Genomic DNA, 17,856 nt, shown 5'->3' on the forward strand with positions numbered 1-17,856 from the left:
ATACTCCAAGATCCCAGGATGTCCCTGGTGCCATCAATTCAACCTAAAACAAAGTGACGATCCTTACAATTCCTGCCTGGTGAATCAAAAGTATTCTCCAATACTGGTTCTGAGCTGACCCCGAAGATCCTCCCGGCAGTTTAAGAAGCAACGTTCAAAGAATCAAATCACAAACGAGTCAACAATTTGTACAAACAAACAAAAACATTATTCTGTTTTCTGTACATATCTGAAGCCCCATTCCCAAGTGCCAAATCCAACTTTTCAGTGACCGTCCAATTAAAAGCTTCCTAAGACTTTGTACGGCGGCAGTAGGAGATGTGCTTTAGAATCTTTGACCCCGAAGTGGTCCTTGAACCAAAAACGTCTAGAGAACCCCACCGGAGTGTATGTGTATTCCTCTCCATTTTCTCACACAGGGGTCGGAAGGAAGACCCTTCTTCCCCTTTCTCTTTAAATTAAGGCCAGATCAGTAGCAGCCTAAGCGCGAAGGGACTGCAGGCCTTGGTAGGCAGCCGGGGACGCTCTCGCGACGCCTGCCCGAGTCCCCGCGGGCAAGGGCTGCAGTAAGGAGCGGGGCCGCCAGGGGGGGCTCCAGTCCCGCCGGGGAAGCGCCGCACGGCATCCTGGGGGTTGACGCGCGCCCGAGGTCCTCGCCGCCTGAGGTACGCGCGGCGCTGCGTGTTTGGGGTCCCGCGGCGGCCGGGGCCTCCGTGGACCGTCCACCGCCCCCTCATGCGTCTCCCTCTTTCTGCTCGCGTTCACCCTAAACCCCGCAGCGCCCACCTGTGTCCTCGCACCGGGCGGCTGCCGGCGCGGCCCGAGCCGCTCTCGAGGGGCCGAATTCCGGGCCTGCAGGAGGCGGGTCTTCTTCGAACTCGATGTCCCGGGTAGGATGAAATGCCTCCCTCCCCTTCCATTTGGCCTGTCACCCCACTGCCCTCAATTCTGGAAGCTCTCTTTCTCCAAAAAAGTGTCGCGTAAGTCGCGGCCAGGATGGAGCCTCGCCCCGCCCCCGAAGGGGTTCTAGAAGGAAGGAGAACGGGGGTTGCGGGTGGGGCGGTGAGGACCACACACAAACACACACTCGCTCTCTCCCTCCCTCCTCCACCCCTTCACCCCACCTCCCCACCTCCCAGCCACGCAAGCAGCCCCTGGCCCCAGAGCGGCTCCTCTAGCCCCCACCCGCCCCCGCTCCCCTCCCGCCCCTCCCCCACGGTACCCGCCCGCACCCCGCCTTCCCCGCGCCCCTTGCGCACCTTGCGCACCTGGAAGCAAATTCGTGCCTGGAAACCTCCCAAAGGGCGGGAGGCGGCTGGTGCTGGGTGGTGAGAGAATCAAATTGAAACGAACCTCTCAGTCGTTGGAAAAGCATTTCCCCACCGGCCTGTCCCGGCCTGCAGGATTGGTTAAAATACTTCTGTTTCCTTAGTGGCAATACGAGAGGTTTGGATGAAATTTTTTTCTGGAGCCCATCTGAGGGCCTCTGAGCGTCTATACCACCTTCAGCCTGCAGACTTTTCCAGATTCTAAATGGGGACTGAGCTGCTGTCTCACCAGAGGAGGAAATTCCTTGAGACCAGGAACAGGAACCCAAGGGAAGGCACCACGGTAAAAATGCAGCTGGTGGGAATTAATGCACGTGTGTGTCGCCTACTTTAGGGATCAGAGATGGGACCTGGTCCAGGGCACTGTGATGGCGAGATGGGTAAGGGAAGGAGCCCTGCACCTTGTGGGCCCTCAGGCCTTGTTGAAAGAGAGAAGCCCCGGCTGGGCTGGGTGAAGTACCTCACGTCTCCTCCCTAGGACGGGGCGGCGGGGGGTGGGGGGGAGACCCTGATGGGCTGTGTGAGGGAGGTTCAGAAAAAGGATGAAGTGCCAGGGCCAAGCTTTACCTCCCTTGCAAAGTTTTCCCCCTGCTATGCTGGAGGCTGAAATGATTACCACCCCGACCTCCCTCAAACTATGTTTCATTTAGTAAACATTAATCTAGGAAGAGCCAGCACTAGAGCCAGCAAGGAAGCAGAGATGCTTATTAGGAGGAACTACTGCATCGTCATAGCAACCATCAGTTATACCACCAGTCCCTTTCAACTATAAGCCTCTTATCTTAGGTTGGGTGCCCTGGGAAACAAAGCTGGAGTCTCTTATTGGTGCATGCAGAAAGCTTATTGGGCAGCCTCTCAGGAACCGGCCTTTGAGTAAATCAGAGAAGCTGCACTGGACAAAAGTTGAACTTCGATGCAGCTGGAAGCCTGACCCGATTCCATAGGGAGCTCAGGAGCTGGGATGGTCCTTCAGAGTTGTCCTGAATCCAGGTAGGGGGCCAGCCCTTTGTACCCCTGCATGGACCAGTCATTGGTGGTGGACTGCCCTAGGGAGGTCACATCCTTGGTCATGGCTGGTCCCTTCAGGAAAGGGCAGGTCTCAGGGAAGAACTCAGCTGTGAGCTGGCACAGCCGACGGCTGGAGGAATGGCACCTCAGCCCTCGGAGGATCTGGCTGGCACGCCACAGCACCCCCTCCTCTCCTTGGGGTCACCCTGTTTCATTCTCCGCTGCTCTATGCACATCTGATTTTTTTTCTCCCCCACCGCTTAGGTTGCAGGGATAGATGACAGTCATACTACAGCTGCTAATTTTTTAAAAAAATGTGTTCCATTCTGAAGACAGGCCTAGAGTAACGCTGGAATATCAAACCCAGTTCCAGATTTGTGGGACAACTTGGCCCAACTTGGATCAGGTTGCCCACCCCAGTAACTGGTTATGGCCTAGGGACAGAATCCAAGATACAAACATGGCTATCCTGGTGACTGTGTGGATGGGAGGGGGACAGATCTCCCCAAAGGATAATTCTTGTGAGTTAGGCACGCAGCCAGAGGTAACCACCGCAATGAGCAGGAGCTTCTAGACTGGAGTAAAACATATGCCAAGGCACGGGAGAGTGAAAAGTACGACATTGCAGAGAATTCATGCATTTATTCATTTGACAAACATTTACTGAGCACCTGCTATGTACCAGATGCAACTTCAGGCTAGAAATACAACTGCTAAGAAACTGGGAAACTGACAACAGAGATGTTAAGCAGCCTGCCCCGGGGCACTTCCCAGCAGTGCTGAATGTAGAACCTACCTTAATAATTCCCTGAGATGTTTTGGTGAGATGTTGATGTATAAAGTCGTGTAGGCAGGGACTTCCCTGGTGGTCCAGTGATTTAAGAATCCGCCTTCCAACGCAGGGACACGGGTTCCATCCCTGGTCGGGGAACTAAGATCCCACATGCCGCGGGGCAACTGAGCCCGCGCGCCATGACTACTGAGCCCGTGCACTCTGGAGCTCTCACGCCACAACTAGAGAGAAGCCCGTGCATTGCAACAAAAGATCCCATGTGCCGCAACTAAGACCTGACGCAGCCAAATAAATAAATAGATATCTTTAAAAAAATAAAATAATATGGTGTAGTCAGAGTTGACCCTTGTCACAGTCATTGAACAAAAAGAAAGAAAGAAAACCCCACTTATTCTGTTATATGGTAGGAGTTGAAGGATTCTAGTCTGTGTTGCTCTGGTTGCTTCATAAACCATGAAGAACCTACCGCCTTTTACGGTGGAGACGGTGGCGGTGGCGGGCGGGATGCAGGATTCAGGGCAAGGACGTGCCCTGACGGTGACTGGGGGCGGTGCTAACACATTAGAAGCAGGAGACACGGAGACCATACACTGCTTAATTTTCCGGCAAGAAAACGTGTCGCATACATGACTTGGAGTCAGAAGAGCTAAACGCAGTTGGGCTCCCTGTTCTGTGTTCCTTTCATAACTCAGGGAAGATTTGGGTCCTGGGCTCCTCTGTCCGACTCTGGCAATAACTACATTGACAGTCTGTCAGCCCTTCTCACTCCTGTCCCTCTCCCCGAGCTCGCCCCTGTCGCTTGAGGATAATGATTTGCCTATTATTATTGAATGCTGACCGAGTGCCATGTTTTGGGCTAGGAGCTTTCTCTGCGTTATCTAGTCTACCCTATGAATCAGGTGTTAGGGATCTACTGAATTGCTTATCTTCTCTTCCCCTGCCTCTTATAAGACAATCGATTTAATAAAAGATAATCCATACTATGTGAATTTTTATAAAAATGATTTATTCATGTTGTGATTAAAAAGGTAAAGCAGTTATCCATATGTGTGACCACATGTGAGCCCAAGCTGTAATGACATTTTAAGGAAGCAAGGACAACCTAGAATGCAGTTCCCTTAATAGTAACCTTTGAAAAAAAAGAGAAGCCCAAAGTGAGAGAATCTCTGACTGCCTGTCAGGATTGTATTTCCTGGGCATGGCTAATGCCCAGGTGGCAGCAAGAGTCTCTGGGTAATGCCCGGGTGGCAGCAAGGGTCTCTGGGTAATGCCCGGGTGGTAGCAAGGGTCTATGTGTAATGCCCGGGTGGCAGCAAGGGTCTCTGGGTAACGCCCAGGTGGCAGCAAGGGTCTATAGGTAATGCCTGGGTGGTAGCAAGGGTCTATGGGTAATGCCTGGGTCGCAGCAAGGGTCTCTGTGTCGTTTAGTCCTGAAAAGTGCAAGGTTTCTTTGGGGCATGTGTTTCTGGGTAACAGCCAGTGTCTATAGGTAGTGCAGTCCGTCGCTGGTACGTGACATGAATGACATGGTTTTACTTAAACACCCAGAACATGTTTCTGGTGCATTTGGCTACACCCCCTCTTCCTCATGGAAGGACTCTGGGTCAGCCCCTCGCCCACTCTGCACTTGTTCGTTGTCAGGATGGGTAACGGGCAGCCCTTCTGGAGGCTCACACCATGTGGACTTCACTGTAGAGGCCCACGCGGCTATCATCCTATCCCAAAATATCCGTGACCAGGCTCCAAAACAAGAGATGCCTATGCATTGCGTTGTGTGTAATTTTTGGTTATTAATTTACTTTTAAAAATTCAGTAATTCTCATCCCAGCATTCCTTCTCTGCTGCCTTTGTTTCATTTATGGGGTACCGTGTTCTTGTGCCAGCCAGGGCCTCACGTCAGAAATCTGAATCTCAGCCTTGTGGAGCCTCTTGCCCTAAGCTTCTCAATCCTTCCTTATTCACTTTTACCTCAGCCCCAGAGGTGCTCGCCTCTGCTGGGTTGCTACCTCAGTTACACCTTAGTTCTCTTTTATTCCATCCAGTAAGTTAACCATCTTTTACCTCGTTAGTAATTCTTTGTATTGAAATTTTCCCTGTTCAGATTACTTGTATGATTTTTGCCCCCTGCCTGGACCCTGACAGAAAGATACTGGTAGAAATAAAAGCCTGTTTGACTCATAGACTTAGAGAACAAACTTACGGTTACCAGAGGGGAAGGGATAGTCAGGGAGTTTGGGATTGACATGTATACACCGCTTTATTTATTTATTTATTTATTTATTTATTTATTTATTTATTCTTGGTTGCATTGGGTCTTCGTTGCTGTGCACGGGCTTTCTCTAGTTGTGGCGAGCGAGGGCTACTCTTCATTGCAGTGTGCGGGCTTCTCATTGCAGCGGCTTCTCTTGTTGCAGAGCATAGGCTCTAGGCGCATGGGCTTCAGTAGTTGCGGCACGTGGGCTCAGTAGTTGTGGCTCGCGGGCTCTGGCGCTCAGGCTCAGTAGTTGTAGCGCACGGGCTTAGTTGCTCTGCAGCATGTGGGATCTTCCCGGACCAGGGCTCGCACCCGTGTCCCCTGCATTAGCAGGCAGATTCTTAACCACTGCACCACCAGGGAAGTCCCTACATGCTGTATTTAAAACGGATAACCAACAAGGACGTACTGTACAGCACAGGGAACTCTGCTCAATGTTATGTGGCAGCCTGGATGGGAGGGGAGTTGGGGAGAGAATGGATACGTGTATATGTATGGCCGAGTCCCTTTGCTGTGCACCTGAAACTATCACGACATTGCTAATCAGCTATACTCCAATATAAAATAATTTTTTTAAAAAAAGCCTGTTTGAAGTAGGTTCAAGACAGCTGGGCAGAGAGGGGGCAAGTCAGTGAGAGGAGACATCTCTGAAGGAATTTTGATATGAAGCTGAATTGAGAAATGGGGCCAAAGTTGAAAGGGGATTTGGGGGGGTTGTTTTGTTTTGTTTTGCTTGTTTAGCATTTTATTATGGAAAATTTCAAACATACAAAAGTAGAGAGCATACACCCCATATATAAAGAGTATAACAAACCCCCATATACCCATGTTATGGGTTGAAATGTGTCCCTCCCCCCCAAAAAAAATATGTTGGCTTCCTAATCCTCCGTACCTGTGAATGTGACCTTATTTGGAAATAGGGCCTTTACAGAGATAATCAAGCTAAAATGGGGTGCTAAGTGTGGGTCCTAATCCAATATGACAGGTGTCCTCATCAAAAGGGGAAATCTGGACACAGAGCCAGACACACACAGAAGAAAGAAGATGTGAAGACACAGAAATCACCATGTGAAGGTGGAGGCAGAGATCGGAGTGATGTGTCTACAAGCCCAGGAGCACCAAAGATCTCCAGCAACCCCCAAAGGTGAGAGAGAGGCCTGAAGAGATTCTCCCTCAGAAGCAGCCTCGCTGACACCTTGATCTTGGACTTCTAGCCTATAGCACTGAGACAATAAATGTCTGTTGTCTAAGTCCCCCAGTTTGTGGTACTTTGTCCTGGTGGTACTTTTGTACCCAGGTGGGTTGGGTACAACCCATCACCACATTTCATCTCCACCCACACACACTTCTCCTACTCAGATGCTTTAAAGGCAACAGCGAGGAGGAGGAGCCATTCCAAATGGAAGGCCGTCCTGGGCCAGGGCCCATGCTGGGGTGGGGATGGGTGCCATGGTGGTCCCCGGAGCCCTCTGGTAGGAACATGCAGAGGAACTGGAAGCGTTCAGTTGTTTCAGTGATAGGGAGACAGGCTTGGACGGGCCTCTCCTTGTGCAGAGGCCAGGCCGAGCCTTATTAACTTTTCCCCGAGCCTTTGCACTCACTCCAGACAGGTGGCCGGGATATGTATGAATACATAATTGTAACACAAGTATACACATTAAACAAAGATGCTTCCTCTTCCTTCTCCATTCCAATCTCTAGACAAACCATAATCAGTTTCAGTTGGCAGGAATGGGACCTCACCCTTTTTTCTGACCCTTGTCTTTCCTCTTCTACTCTTTTGATTTGAGCTTTATTATACTTTTCTTTCACATACTCCCAGGTGCCTATGTACCTTGCCCTGCCCTTGAGACGGAGCCCCTGGAAACCGAGCCTGGCCTTGGTGCCTTCCCCCCTCACCTTCTGTTCACTCCTCAATGCGCTGTGTCAGGATACTGACCCCATCTCACCAGTGAACCGAGTGATAACCATCCCCCAACCCTACCCTCCCATTAGCACAGCTCCAGCTTCAGCTTGTGCCGTTCTCTCTGCAGTGCTCGACCACTCCCTTCTTCTTCTTCTTTTTTTGGCTCTGTACGTTAGACCACTCCCTTCTTGACAGTCTCCTTTGGCTTCCCGGAGATCGCACGCTTCCATGGGTGGGAGACCACTTCTTCCCCCAGGGGTCTGACTGCACTGCGTAAGGCTTCCTTTGTGGGCTCCCCTCCCCTTGCCTGTCCAGGAAATGCCAGGGCTCCTCAGGATCTCCCAGACCTTTCCCCTTCCTGCACCACACCAAGTAGAACTCATTCATCTCCATGGCATCACCTGCCACCTGTATGCCCGTGGTTCCAATTCTATATCTCCGTCCTTAAAGACACTAAACATTGTATTTTAAATTGTATGTCATATATAGAAGAGTATGTAAGATATCTGTAACACTTTGAAGATTTATAAAAATAAGGCAAAGACTTATATAACCACCAAACAGTTTTGGAGCTAGAACATTGCCATCATTTTAGATGGTCCTTATGTGTCTCTCCCTGATCACATTCCCAAGACTAATATTCCTCCCCTTGTTATACCTTACAGTTTGCCACTATGTATTAATCTGTAAGCTATATTTTTTAGATATTCCACTTCTGTTGAACCAAATGGCTTCTATTGAACCAAACTTCCACAGATAACAATTGTAAATTCTGGGAAAAATATAACAAACAATGACCGGAAGGCACCAGAAAGCAACCAAAACAAGGCAGATACTGGATGGGGGTTGATACTTGGAAAAGAAAGGAACTGAGTGAGTTTCCCACTTCTTAAAATGGATTTAGGCTAAAATCAGGCCCCAATCCTCACAGCTAAAATCGGCATACAGGCAGCTCAAACCTGAACAGAACCCTACAGTCTTCCTAGTTTGAAAACTGAAAAACAGAGATTGTGGCAAAAGCACAAAAGCTGGAAAGTTAAGTAGGGGAGTTCCGAAGGAGAGAACCAGAGATGAGGAGCCCCAAAATCTGTATATATATCCTGTCCAAATCTCTGATTGACCACTGAATTATGTAGGCATGGGGTAGACTCCAAGAAGCCCAGCTGAGACTAAAAGAACAAAACTGAAATTTGAGCTGCTTTTTACTAAAAGGAAGACCAAATGTGCAGAAGGAGTTCAGCCAAGTTAATTGCTAAAATAGATAAATCAATATTCTGTGGAAGAGCTGTATCCAGACTCCATATCATGTATTATTCACAATAACCAGAACAGAATCCAAATTACTCAACATATAAACAGGAAAATATGACCAAGAGAAAAAAAAAAAAAAAAGCAATGGAAACTGACCCCAAGAGAACCCAGAGGTTGGAATTCGCAAAGTTATTTAAAGTAGTTGTTATAACTATGCTTAAGGACATAAAAGAAAATACACTAATAACTATTGAAAAGACAGTAAAGTTTAGCAGAGTAATGGAAGCTATAAAGAAGACCCAAATGGAAATTCTAGAACTGAAAAGTACAATATCTGAAATTTAAAATTCATTGAATGGGCTTAGCAACAGATTGAAGATGACAGAAGAAATAAAGAAACTGAAGACAGATCAATAAAAATTATCCAATCTGAAAAACAGAAGATTGAACAATATATATGTATCAGTTTTCTATCACTGCTGTAACAAACTTAGTGGCTTAAAAACAACACAAATGTATTATCTCACAGTTCTGTAGGTCAGAAGCCTGACACAGGTCTCACTGAGCTGAAAATCGATGTGTCCACAGAGCTGTGTTTCTTTCTGAGGCTCTAGAGGAGAATCCATTTCTGGCCCTTTCCAGCTTCTGGAGGCCACCCACATAGCTCGGCTCATGACCCCTTCCTTCATCTTCTAAGCCAGCGACATTTCACATCTCCGTGCCTTTCTTCTGCAATCACATGTTCCGCTCTGACTTTTCTATTTTGCCCCCTTTTCTGCTTTCAAGGACCTTTGTGATTACTTTAAGCCCACTTAGATAATCCACATTAATCTCTCCGTCTCAAGGTCCTTATTATTGCATCTGCAAGGTCTCTTTTGCCATGTAAAGTAACATATTCACAGGTTCCATGTATTAGGACACAAGCGTCTTTGGGAGGCTTTTTTCTGCCTACTACAATGTACTTTATAGTTTTTCTCCTTTTTGAACTCCTTGTAAAGCATATTACACTGTCATTCTCTCTCTTTTTTTTAAAAAAAATGTTTGTTTATTTATTTATTTATTTTTGGCTGCGTTGGGTCTTCGTTGCTGCGTGCGGGCTTTCTCTAGTTGTGTCGAGCGTGCGCTACTCTTCATTGCGGTGCATGGGCTTCTCATTGCAGTGGCTTCTCTTGTTGCAGAGCACGGGCTGTAGGCGCACAGGCTTCAGTCGTTGCAGCATGCGGGCTCAGTGGTTGTGGCATACAGGCTTAGTTGCTCTGCGGCATGTGGGATCTTCCCGGACCAGGGCTCGAATCCGTGTCCCCTGCATTGGCAGGCGGATTCTTAACCATTGCGCCACCAGGGAAGTCCCTGTCATTCTCTTATGTGTACTGCTTCTTTCACTCACCATAATGTTTGTAACTTTCATCTCTGGTAATGTGTGTAGCACTCATTCATTTTTTTGTCATTGCTATATTGTAATCCATCAAATTCATATACCACAATTTATTCATCTTTGTTGATGGACATTTAGATCATTCATCTTTTGGCTTTCACAAGCAATACTACTTGTATATACATCTTAATGCATATGTGCACCATTTTCTTTAGGTTTTATACCTAAAAGATAAACTGTTGGGTCATAGAGTATCAATCTTCAACTTTAATATCTGATGTCTAACTGTTTTTCAAAGTGCCTCAATTTACACACGTACACACACACACACACCCCACCCCTGCCACCAGCAGCTTCAGTTGCTCTACATCCTACCCAATACTTGGTATTATCAAACTTTAAAAATGTTGCCGGACTTCCCTGGTGGTGCAGTGGTTAAGAATACGTCTGCCAATGCAGGGGACACGGGTTCGAGCCCTGGTCCGGGAAGATCCCACATGCCACGGAGCAACTAAGCCCGTGCGCCACAACTACTGAGCCTGTGCTCTAGAGCCCACGAGCCACAGCTACTGAGCCCACGTGCCACAACGACTGAAGCCCGCACGCCTAGAGCCCGTGCTCCACAATAAGAGAAGCCACCTCAATGAGAAGCACGCACACCGCAACGAAGAGTAGCCCCCGCTCGCCACTACTAGAGGAAGCCTGCGTGCAGCAACAGACGCAACGCAGCCAAAAATAAATTTATAAAATTAAAAAAATATTTTTTGCTGATCTGGTGGGTATGTAATCACAGCAACCAGTGTCTAGTTAAGTAAACAGAAAAACTCTAGGTATTTCAACAGAGGGAATTTAATGAGGGAAATTGTTTACAAAAATGTTGCTACAGAAGGAAGGGCAAAGTAAGAAAGATTGCAAGATTAGTCATTGCAAGAAGCTGACACAGCTCCTAGGGCTGATGCAACAGAAGAGAGGAAGGTTGACATATCCTCCAACACTGGCTGCTCAGAACTGATAGAGGCGCACTTGACATTCTCTGGGAACACAGAAGGGGCTCCTCCCATGATGCTGTTCCTGCAGTTCTGCAGGGACATTCACTATTTCTGGTACATTCCCTGTAGCTTGTGAGAGCACCTCTTTGTAGCCGATGGCTCAATCCCAGTATCCACCCGGTCACCCTGGTCAGAATCCTTGGAGTCATCCTGATGCCCTCCCTTCCAGTCTCTTCCCCACTCTTCAGCCACCCCCATCCCGGCCTGTTCTACCTTCCAAATCTCTCTAACCTGGGCTCTCTCCTCCCTCCTGACATCGCGGACTGTCAGGGACTCCTGACACATCTCTCTACTCCAGCTCCCAGCACTGGGTCTGGCGAAAACTGCCTGCCCACAAAATGCTTCTTTGATGACCTGAAAACAGAGGTGTTGGGGGCAGATGAACCATAAGATCCCCTCCAGTGAGACATTCTGGGATGGAGAGAAAGCGGCTTCCCTTTCTTTTTTTTTTTTTTTTTGTTATATTTTATTTTTATTTCTGATTGAGTTATAATAAACATATCAATACAATATTAGTTTCAAGTGTACAACAGTGATTTTATATTTTTATGCTCTATGAAATGATCACCAAAGTTGTTAAAATTGTTTTTGACTATCCCCTTACGTGTACATTACATTCCCATGACTTATTTACCTTACTTGGAAGTTTGTACCTCATAATCCCCTTCCCCTATGGCAACCACCAGTTTGTTCACTGTATCTGAGAGTCTCTTTCTGTTTTTTTTTTTTTTTAAACATCTTGATTGGAGTATAACTGCTTTACAATGGTGTGTTAGTTTCTGCTTTAGAACAAAGTGAGTCAGCTATACATATATCCCCATATCTCCTCCCTCTTGCCTCTCCCTCCCACCCTCCCTATCCCAGCCCTCTAGGTGGTCACAGAGCGCCGAGCTGATCTCCCTGTGCGGCTTCCCTTTCTGACCTGAGGCAACAGGAGGCCAGTGGTGGGCACGCCACTGAGACGTCCTCCCACCTGACGCTGAGGAGCCTCCGCGAGCCCCTCTGGGGACGCCCTGCAGGCCTCCCCGGCACTGAGGGGTTAAGGTGGACCCCAGCCTGGCGAGCGGTTGCACATCTGGATATCACTCCGGAAGGGTGAGTCTGGGAGGAGAGTTAGTTTCACTGAGCCAAGATCTGTTGGTTTGGGTGAACTCTATTTTGTGACTTTTAAAATTAATGAATTGATTGATTAATGAATTAATTAATTATACAGTAGGTCCTTGGTTATCTATTTTAAATATAGCAGTGTGTCTTTTGTGACTTTTTGTTTCGTTTTGTTTTAATAGAGGTATAATTGACATTCGATACTGTTTTTAGTTTCAGGTATAGAACATAGTGATTCAACGTGTGTACACATTGTGAAGTGGTCACTACAATAAGCTTAGTTACCATGTGTCACCTTACAAAGTTAATACAATAGTATTGACTATATTCCCCATGCTGTACATTGTATCCCTGTGACTTATTTTATTTTATTAACATCTTTATTGGAGTATAACTGCTTTACAATGGTGTGTTAGTTTCTGCTGTGTAACAAAGTGAATCAGCTATACATATACATATGTCCCCATATCTCCTCCCTCTCGCGTCTCCCTCGCACCCTCCCTATCCCACCCCTCTAGGTGGTCACAGAGCACCGAGCTGATCTCCCTGGGCTATGCGGCTGCTTCCCACTAGCTCTCTATTTCACATTTGGTAGTGGATAGATGTCATTTTGTGACTTTTAAGGTCTAAATGAAATGAGGTGAAAACCCAGATTCCCTGGGCAAAAGGGAAGCTGTGGGTATTCTCAGAAGGGGCTTGCTATTCAGCCCCTCAAAGAAGGGGTTTTGTTTGTGGCAAGGAAACCGAGGGCAGAGTCAATTCCCTCCATGTCATCAGTCACCTTAGGGCTCTAAGGAAACAGGTCAGGCCCTGCCTCAGGGCAGGAAGGGGAGGGGAGGAGAGAACAGCTGGCTTGGCAGAGGCTGCCTGGGCCTCTGTGCTGTAGGCCAGTAGCATAGGGCAGGCTGGCAGCCAGCTCAGCCGAAGGACAGCAGGGCAGACGCAGCTCTTATGCACGTAGTGGAGTGACAGAGGGTATGGCCAGCCCCGGGTTCGGGTTTCAGCAAAGGCTTTTAATAGCTCCAGAGGGTTTGCCAAGCTGCCATGGACTATGTCACTTACTCTGAAGCTACTGGCCCAGGGCCAGGCACACCACAGGGACCCAGCATTTCTGTCCAGCCCCACCTTCAGGCATTCAAGTACCCCTCGCCGAGACCCCGAGCACACCCGCCCCTCAGTCCGACCAGGCTGGGCCAACACCCGTCACTGTTTCAGTTGGCTCTGGCTATACCCTGTGTCCCCTAAGTTACAACCAGCATCCCTGAACCCGTGCCCAAAGCAAAGAGGATCTGCTGTCTTGAAGCCTCAGGAGCGTGCGGGCACTCACTCCTGCCCTCCGCGCAGAGCCCCGTCTTCAGGGGGTGGAGGGGGGAACGGCCCTGAGCCCGTGAGGGTCACCCTCTGTCAGCGCACCCGTGACCGGGTGTGTATTTGTGTAGAGTAGGGAACTCTCTAACGGTTTTCTCTAACAGTGTGAAACTGCCTGACCCACAGGGGACTGAAAATGAGATATGCACGATGTCCCGCACAGAGACTGACCCACAAAACTGGAGACCAGAGGCCCCAGAACATCCTAGAGCACTCTCCAGGCACTCCAAGGAACTAAAAAGAAAAATACAATTTTTTTTTTTTTTTTTTTTTTGTGGTACGCGGGCCTCTCACCGCTGCGGCCTCTCCCATTGCGGAGCACAGGCTCCGGACACGCAGGCTCAGCGGCCACGGTTCACGGGCCCAGCCGCTCCGCGGCACATGGGATCCTCCCGGACCGGGGCACGAACCCGCGTCCCCTGCATTGGCAGGCGGACTCTCAACCACTGCGCCACCAGGGCGCATACATACATACATACATATGTATGTATGTATTATGTATTTTTCCTTATTCTTTCATTTATTAATTCATTTAACAAACAAATTTCCAAGCTCCTTTCATGTGCCATAGCTGTTCCAGTAACCTACTGCTGTGTAACCATCCACTCAAAAAAGACTTAATGACAAAGGCCTTTCTGCGGATGACTCAAATCTACAAGTGAAATAAGAAAAGATGGCTGATTTGACTACATAAAAATTTAAAAACTTCTGTGTGGCAATAGATTCAAAAGTCAAATGACAAGCATTTAGGAAAAAAATATGCAACTCATATCACAGAGAAAGAACTAATCTCTCTAATAATTAAGAGTTCTAAAATGATGGGGGGGGGAAATAGCAAAAATAGAGACAGCACATTCTAAAAACACAAATGGCCCTTAAGTTCATAAAGAGATCAAGCCCACTTAATCCAAAAAGAGAACTTCTAATTATAAGTGCCCTGGGATACAATTTCTCGTCTATCAGACTGACATAAATTCAAAAGCTGGATACTGGCCCCCTCTGTCAAGGCCGCAGGGGAGTAGGCAGGCTTGTCCAGCCCAGGTAGAGGGCAGGATGAGACAGTCTGGCGATGTGGAAGCATCCAGCAACATCACAGATGTGTTAGCCTTTGCGCTAGCTCTCTCTCCTCTGGGAGATTATCTTACGGTGATCCCTGACCGTGGTATATACTACGCAGTATTGCTGTGAAGCGAAAAATGGGAAACTTTTTTTTTGAGAGTCAATTTTCTCTCCGTAAGGGACAGATAAATAAAGCTGTGGCTTATTCACACAGTTGAAGACTACATAAGTATAAAAAAAGCATAAGGAAACATTTTTTTAATGAATATGGACAAAGCTCAAGGATATACTGCTAAGGCACAGAATAGTGAGTATAGCGAGCTACTCCTAGTGCCAGAAAAGTGGGAAGATTTGCCCGCACGTACATTACAAACAAAAAACCCACGAAGAATACTAAGAAATTAATAGAAGTTTCCTGAAGTGAGTGGTGGGAGTGGGTTGGCCAGGGATGGGGTGAAAACAAGATACCCCACTGCACACCTTCTTGTGTGTTTCTTCTTTGAACTACATGAGTGCATTATCTCTTTAAAAAATTAAATATGCATAACTCAATGAGAAGGAAATACACCATGTCGAGTTATACAGGACACAGCTAAAATCGTCTTTAGAAGTTTAAAGCTTTAAATACATTGAATAGGATACAAGGGGGAAAAATTTTTTTAGTTAAAGTTGGAACAGAGCAAAACAGGCTTGTTAATAATGGCTGTACATTTCACAGTGCAACACACAGGCTAGTCCCTCACGTATTATATTTAATCAAATCTAAATTATAAGTCAAGTTTCTTGTCAGGGTTTTTTTTAAAAAATGAAACTCTTAAGTTTTGGCATAATTTTAACTCACAGAAAAAGTTTCAGAGGTACTACAGAATTTCCTCTATGCCCTTCACCTAGTTTCCTGTGATGTTAATGCCTTGCATAACCATGATACAAAGCTAGAAATTAACATTGGTACATTACTGTGAACTTAACTCTAGATTTTAGATTTTCCCAAGAATGTCCCTTTCCTGTTCCAGGATCCAATCCAGAATACCACACTGCATTTAGTATCAAGGATTGCTTTTATTTCATAAACGTAACCGAGGGACTTTCCTCTTGCTGATGAAGGAGGAACTCCTGGGCACTTTTCTGTCTCTCACTTATTAATACCTTCCCACCTCTCTGGATGTGGTCACTATTTTAACCTGAGGAACATAACCAAGGTAGTAAGGACATAAGACCTTAAGAATTACTCCCTGACTTCCCTCACTGTGTGCTGCTGCTTTTGTGAGCCCAGAGGGACAGGCTGGGAGGGAATGTTCTTTGTAATTCTCAGCCAATTCAATCGGCAGAAGTTGATTGAGCCTCTACTGTGTGCAAGGTACTCTGGTAGATGCTAAGGGGGAAAAACAGAGTTGAGTAAGACCTCTTCCTAATTTTAGGAGCTGACCCACCCAGGGAGTGGACCCAGTTGAATACAACACCCGACAGGGGGTGAGAGGCAGCATACCAGCAGCAAAAACAAAAGATGGAGAGATGCATCCCACCTGAGAGGACTGAAGAGGGCTTCCTGGAGCAGGTGACTTTCGAACCATGCCTTGAAAGAAGGGTGGGGTTTCAGTGGTTAGGCAAAGGGGAACAGAATTCTGGACCGAAGAAATGGTATAAGCAAAGGTGCAGCAGCATGAAAATGTGGGCACATGCAGAGAACCGGTAGCCCAGGATTCCTGGTGCTGGATATGTGTGTTAAAAGGAGGGAGACTGGGCTTCCCTGGTGGCACGGTGGTTGGGAGCCCGCCTGCCGATGCAGGGGACGCGGGTTCGTGCCCCGGTCCGGGAGGATCCCACGTGCCGCAGAGCGGCAGGGCCCGTGAGCCATAGCCGCTGGGCCTTGCACGTCCGGAGCCTGTGCTCCGCAGCGGGAGAGGCCACAGCGGTGAGAGGCCCGCGTACCGCAAAAAAAAAAGCAGGGAGACTGACCTCAGGGAGGACCTCCAGTGCTGGGCGGGAGATCTACCTCCCTCCAGCGGGTAGTGAAGCCAAAGGTCAGAGCTGCAGCCATGCTGGAGGGCGAGCTGGTGGCAACGGGATACGTAGGGTGGAGCAGCGGGCCTGGGGGAAGGGATTTCTCTTGTATTCCTGGGGTGATGGGCACCCAGCCCCGGGGTGGGGGGAACTGGAATGGAAGGGGGCAGAGGCAGGCAGGGAAAGGCTGTGGTGGGATCACAGTCAAGATGCGACTGTGAGGATGAGGAAGGAGGCGGAGGTGGGTGACTGAGGCGAGCCTGAGGGACGGAGACGAGGCCGCGGATATGGTCTGTGCTGAAGGGGCCGGCTGGGCTGAGGGAACTGGAAGTCAGATGTGCTAGAAGTCCCCACTCAGAGGTCAGGCTGGAGCCTGGTGCCAGGTATAAAGGTGGCATCACCCATGAAGAGGTGGCAGTGTGTCCCCAGGGCAGAGGAGGAAGGAGCCTCTTCACAGGGGTCATGTCCCCATTGCTCCCGTCAGCTAAAAAAATATATTCACAACCTAAAAGTTGAGAGTTATGATTTATTCAGCACAGATTTTTAGGACTTCAAGCCTGCGAGGCAGCATCTCAAGTAACCCTGAGAGAACTGCTCCGAGGAGGTGGGGGTGGGGGGAGCCAGGATATATGGGAGTTTTGCAACAAAGGGCAGGTAGTCTGAACATCAAAAGATTATTGTTAATTAAAGAAAACCAGGAAAAAAAAAAAGAAAGAAAACCAGGGACTTCCCTGGTGGTCCAGTGGCTAGGGCTCCGCGCTCCCAGTGCAGGGGGCCAGGGTTTGATCCCAGGTCGGGGAACTAGATCCCGCATGCTGCAAGGAAGATCCCTCGTGCTGCAACTAAGACGCAGCGCAGCCAAATAAATACATAAATATTTTTAAAATAAAATTAAAAATATAGAAAACCAGATATCTCAAGTTAAGGAATTCAGTGCTTTTCTGTGTATGTGAAGATGGGAGAGTCTGGGCTCACTGAAATTATTCCTTTTTTTTTTTTTTTTTTTTTTTTTTTTTTTTTTTTTTTTTTTTGCGGTATGCGGGCCTCTCACTGTTGTGGCCTCTCCCGTTGCGGAGCACAGGCTCCGGACGCACAGGCTCAGCGGCCATGGCTCACGGGCTTAGTTGCTCCGCGGCATGTGGGATCTTCCCGGACCAGGGCACGAACCCGTGTCTCCTGCATCGGCAGGCGGATTCTCAACCACTGCGCCACCAGGGAAGCCCTGAAATTATTCCTTTGATACACAACCTCAGCTGTCTGGGGCCAGTATCCTGTGTCTTCACATCCTGAGTTCCCTCAGGGCTCACCCTCAGCAGTGGCTGCAGTCTGATGGCTGCTAGATGGCAGGTATTCTTTCCTT

At 48.1% G+C, this 17,856-nt stretch overlaps 1 long non-coding RNA gene across 4 annotated transcripts; it reads left to right on the top strand.

The window, feature by feature from the left end:
• The first annotated feature begins 620 nt into the window (after positions 1-620).
• On the top strand, positions 621-17,204 carry LOC136792318 (uncharacterized). Of its 4 annotated transcripts, XR_010835955.1 has the most exons (6): positions 621-890; positions 1,433-1,611; positions 2,115-2,318; positions 6,369-6,527; positions 11,829-12,059; positions 15,914-17,204. It is a non-coding gene; the product is annotated as an uncharacterized lncRNA (long non-coding RNA). The 4 variants fall into 4 exon arrangements; XR_010835952.1 differs by lacking the exon at positions 2,115-2,318 and having other exon boundaries at positions 636-890; XR_010835954.1 differs by lacking the exons at positions 11,829-12,059; positions 15,914-17,204 and having other exon boundaries at positions 636-890; positions 6,369-6,637.
• The last annotated feature ends 652 nt before the right edge of the window (positions 17,205-17,856 follow it).

This window comes from Kogia breviceps, chromosome 12, assembly GCF_026419965.1.
Source record: "Kogia breviceps isolate mKogBre1 chromosome 12, mKogBre1 haplotype 1, whole genome shotgun sequence".
Classification (NCBI taxonomy): domain Eukaryota; kingdom Metazoa; phylum Chordata; class Mammalia; order Artiodactyla; family Physeteridae; genus Kogia; species Kogia breviceps.